Below are 5,739 nucleotides of genomic sequence, written 5' to 3' on the forward strand. Positions count from 1 at the left end.
TTATGCATCAGTTCTTGTGATCTTTTCTTAGTTAATGAAACCACTGTGTGTTGCACTATACCCACCTTTACTGGAGTAGGATCGGAGCAGTCATACTAATTACCATCCGTATCATGGATACAACTATCACTAATACAGCTTATAGCTTATCTTAAGTCGTTGGAGGGTGACACCCTGAGTTATGGCCAAAGAGTGTCAACCAAGCTAGTGGCGCCACTGAACAAGTGTGGGTTGAAATTTCCTGTTTGTGCTTTAGGCTGTATGTAATAGGCCTGTGTGCAGAATCCTATTGTAGGCCTAATCTTGTTAATGGAAATTTACCCTGCTGATTCTATGAAAATCATCAAGACTTTACATAACAAAATGATTGTTTTACAGGTATGACTATGGTCATAGATCATCACAAAAAGCCAGACCCAAACTCATTTAAAATGGGATTTTTCTAATCAGTAGAACATTGGCTTAGAAGATCCTGTTATAGGAAGTGGGGGTCAACTTTTCCCCATTACATATATATAAATATATATATATATATATATAAATATATATATATAAATATATATATATATATATATATATACAGTGGCGTAGGCAGGGGGGTCATAACCCCCCCCCCCATAGACCCCTCGGTATATATATAAAAAGTATGAGGGGGGGGGGTGCAAATCGAAAGTTTGTCCCCGGGTAAAAATTGGACCCCCCCTTGAGATGATCCTGGCTACGCCACTGTATATATATATATATATATATATATATACCCTGCCTGCGTTCATATATGCACCAGTGTTTCTATAAGACATTTTCCTCGGGGGTGGGGGGGGGGTGGGTAGTGCATCAAATGAATGTAACATAAACGCTTGAAGTCTTTTGGGCGTGGTGTTTTGAAAGCCCACCTCTTTGGGCGTGTTTGAATTATCTCCCTCCCCTCCTTGTTAAACTACCATGTTTGCCGTCCCGTATCGATTCTTGTATTTGCTTATCTGATCTTTAGCTTCCACTCTACGACAAAGCTTTAGGTGACATTAAATTTCCTGTATACACCGTAATGTTCTTTTCTTTTGGAAACAACTGCAATTAGTTAGAGTTAGAGCAGATAAATCGTAGGAAAGGCACCTACAACTCTTATCTCATTTTAATTTTATTCGCATCTACTCCATCAATCTCATACCTCACTAATAAAAAGGTCGATACAATACTATCTAGGCTATATTTACTCAAGTACTTTTAAAAATGACCACTAAAAAAGATAATAATAATAAACGTAGTACAATGTATTAAACATATAAATATGTTTAAAATGTTTCATGAACAACCAACGTTTTCACAACGTAGCCTAACTAGATCTACATGTTATTTTCAGTGCGCATCTAGATTTACTTTTAGGTATTTTTGTTTCATTCATGAAGAGGCAGGCCTCGTAGCTACATGGAAGTAATCGACAACAAAGGGCGATAACGAAATCTATTATAATGAATTAAAATTAAATAGGCCTAGTATTAAAAATAAATTGTGAAATAGCCACAATAGACCTGTATAATAACAATGTACTTTATAACAATTATTTATGTAGCTTTATCTTGATATGGCGTTGAAATAAAAATTGAATTGTTTAACAAGGGACAAATGTGATATACTTTATTAGCCGGCGATGTTGACAGATTTGTGGTGTTCGTTCTGCGGTAAAAAGCTGTTACTAGTGTTACCTCCCCTACCCCTTCAGCCTAAATTTTTATTCGGATAAAAATGGGTGTGTTGTAAAAGTCAAGTAGGCCTAGCCTAGTGTTTGCTTGCATAGGTAGCTTAATTTGTGGGAGAGGGGGGGGGGGGGAATAATGTCACGAAAGAACAGCAACCTATGAGTTTCAAATAACATTTAGGCTTATGGATTGTCAAATGAAGGCAGTACCCACACATTCGTAAGCTTGGTAGACCGATGAGCCCGTCTAGGTGTCGTCCATAAATGACGTCATAGTCCTAGTGGGGGGCGGGGGGAGTGGTCCGTGATTTTGGTACAATGTGTGATGAAGAGGAGGGAGGGGGGGGGGTCCGGATAAGCGTGATCACTTTCCATTTTTTTTTAAAAAGGAATTTTAGAACGGAGTTTTAGCTCTTTTAGAAAACTGTTCTAATAAATTGAATTAGAGATTGATATGGATACCCCTTAGATTTGTAGTTAAAGTACTCGTTATTAACAACTGCATGTTTGGGTTATCTTTTAGTGCTAGTAGTAGTAGTTAGAGAAAATAAAATAAAACAACGACGGGCGAAATGTGTACCAGTTCACCTTTCCCCCTGCCCGCGTCCTTGTTCTCCTAGAGCAGTGGTTCCCAACCTTTTTCGAGTGGCGACCCCCTTTTATTAAAGTAAGTGACCCGCGACCCCCATAGAATTAAAAAGCCGAAATTAGTATGGAAATTAATAAGCATTAAAATAAGATTTTCTAGTAGACTTTCAATATGAACTACTCTTGATAACTGTTTAAATAGCATGAGTAAAATTGCATACTATTCACTAAACCTTCGTGGTTAACTTTTTAATTAAAATTTTTTTTTGTTAACGCCAACCTATGTCATTATAATTATCTTAATTTTGTTTTTAATCGAAGAATAGTGTTGAAAATATATTATCGAAAAGTCAATCAATTTTACGTTTGGGTATGAATGGTGAATACTACACCAAAATTGTGTCTGCAGTTTTTCATCTTACTCGGAATCATTCTGCAAATCAAAGAATTCATCTTGTAATTCATCGGGAATGCTGGCAACATCAAGGGAAGAAGAGAATGGGTAATGCATAAATGCAGATTCTTCTTTTTTTCAGCTCAGAGAAATAGCGATGCAGTTCGTTTTCAAGAGATTCAAGATGCCCAGAAATCGCTTCTTTCAAAATTTTAATTATCTCACAATCAGATTCATCTACCGCACCGCAGATTTTTAAAATTTACAATATTTCCAAGATTTATTTTCTTTACCGATTTTGCAGTTTAGATGAAAATGCCCCGAGATTATCATGGAAAGTTATAATATTCGTTCATTTTCCCTGAAGCTTCAAGTTAAGCTTATCTTGATGTTCGAACACATCTGCCAGGTATGATACTCTCTCCAACCACTCTATGTCGTTTTAAGTATACCAAAAAGTCTTGTTTCCTTTGCACTTCCAAGAACAATTTGATTTCAGATTTCAATTAAAAAACACAACAACAATTCGTTTGACAGCCAGCGTACTGTAGTGTAGAAGAGCAGAACCTCGTGATCTATATTAATGTTTTTGCTCAGTTCTTTGAAGGCTCCAGATTTTATATAATTTACGACTTATACTAGAAATGGACTCTTGATGTCGATTGGTTAGGGCAGTGGTTAGGGAGCTAAATCTTTTCTGTTTTCTGAAAGCCCGATTTTGAGCTAAACATAGATGGCGCGCAATCCGTACAAACCCCCACAGCCGTTGTAACCCATTTTAATCATCCAGTTTCAAAAAAGTTATTTATTTTCTCCATGCTATCTTCACAAAAGAGCAACTCTTCTTTGCTATCATCCGCGTGAATATAGACACAGACCAGCAACTGCGAACAAGAACTCACGTCTGTTGATTTATCAACTTGAAAAGCAAACAATGGTGAAAGCTTAATTTCAATAAAAATGTGTTATTTAACATTTACGTACATGCAGCGTTTGATGAGATTTTCTCCTATTGTTTTTTTTTTTGCTTGGCATTTTCTATCGCGACTTCATTTGATGCTTGCACTAATGCTGGTGAAAACTTCTTGTTCGATCAAGTCTCTGGCGTTTGCAACTAGCTTCTTACCGACGAAAGAACTCCATATATTTTTTGGTGTGTTCCGAATGACGTTTTAGTTTTGAAGATTTCATAGATTCGTGACTGAGAACAACTTTGTACAGTGCGCTTTGTTTCTTCTCTATTACATTTCCAGTGATGTTAATGAAGCCGAATTTCAAAAATTCTTCTAAATATTTATGTTTTGTTTCAAATTACTAAGGTTTAGTATACCAGTTGGCGACCCCCCAGAAAGACCTTCGCGACCCACAGGGGGGTCGCGACCCCCAGGTTGGGAACCCGTGTCCTAGAGTCTTGTCTAAAAATCATCGTTGATAAAGATATCGCATGTGACATTGAGTTTTTTTTTAAAAAGTTTAAAAATGTAAATAGCAAGAACAATAACTCTTTGATAACTTTCTAACCCGATAACTTATCACACAATATCACAAAGAGAACCAGCCCAGAATTACCTCGCTTGATATGTTCTAACATGAACATTCCTATCAAAAATTGATAAAATATAAAAAATCGATATCAACCTTCTTCGTTAAAAATATACTTAGTTGAAATAAAACCATTGCAACAACGGCTATAAAAATGTCTTCTTCAATCACCACGGTTTAGTGTTATCTCTCGGAGAAAAAAAAAATGCTATTGTAAAATTTGTCGTGTCAATAAAACTGAATTACGACATACACACTGTACTGTAGGCTAGCACACTGGTGAGATAGCGGGATTACTGGCTTGAGAGAGAGACTGAGATATGGCTGGTGGGTTTTTTTTTGGCAAGATCTCTAGGCACTAGTCAAATAGGCTTTTTGAAATGACATATTGATTCCGTAGCCTACTCAATACGTGAAATGACATGACATTGATCCCGTAGCCTACCCAAAACTTGAAATGACAGGACATATTGACCTCAAACACAAGTCGATCCCATAGTTCACTATACATGTCAAATGACAAGTCGATCACACAGTTCACTCTACATGTCAAATGACAAGTCGATCACAGTTCCACTCTACATGTCAAATGGCATTTGATCCCACAGTTCCACTCTACATGTCAAATGACAAGTTGATCTCATAGTTCCACTCTACATGTCAAATGACAAGTTGATCTCAGTTCCACTCTACATGTCAAATGGCATTTGATCCCACAGTTCCACTCTACATGTCAAATGACAAGTTTATCCCAGTTCCACTCTACATGTCAAATGACAAGTTGATCTCATAGTTCCACTCCCTTGTCAAATGACAAGTTAAACCTTTACCCAACACATGTGAAATGATACACCCTGTTGATCTAACAGTTCACCTAACTTATAAATAACATCATCCCATACTTCATACTAGCCCAATTAGATATGCAATATTTTTTTTTACAAACTGTTTCATTCAACTTGACTACCATTCCCTCACAACTGCCAAAGTACTTCATACTCAAAGCACACACATAACAATATTACACATACTTCATTGGCCAATTGAGACCACTAATGACCGGTTCAACACAAAAGCATGTCACTATATAACAATTCTTTTTTATTTCCTTAAAGTCTTTTTTAAAAACCCTAAGACTAAACAGTGGTAGTAGTGGGCAATTCCTATAAAGATCAAAAGAACGCACCCCTATTCAATTTGTCCTATTCTGGGGTGGTACTTTATTTGCTTAATAAATGTATCGGGTCAGTTTACTTGACCCCTCTTCTTTTACCATCAACATAATCAAATACCAGTACAGGATAAAATATTCAGGATCTGCCCCTGGTGATGATGCAGGTTCATTTCCCCACTTATCAAGTAGGTCCTTTACAACTTAATACTAGCCTTAAAATTTTACGCCCAAACAAGTAAGGTACTATAAATAAATTATTTTTCCTATCCATTTTTGTGTGTTTGCTTTCATCATACACGCACAGGAACACATTTGTTGTGAAGTAACAAGTACCCAACACAAGTG

Source organism: Physella acuta, unplaced genomic scaffold (genome assembly GCF_028476545.2).
Source record: "Physella acuta isolate Inbredline_101_S28 unplaced genomic scaffold, ASM2847654v3 ptg000676l, whole genome shotgun sequence".
Taxonomy (NCBI): domain Eukaryota; kingdom Metazoa; phylum Mollusca; class Gastropoda; family Physidae; genus Physella; species Physella acuta.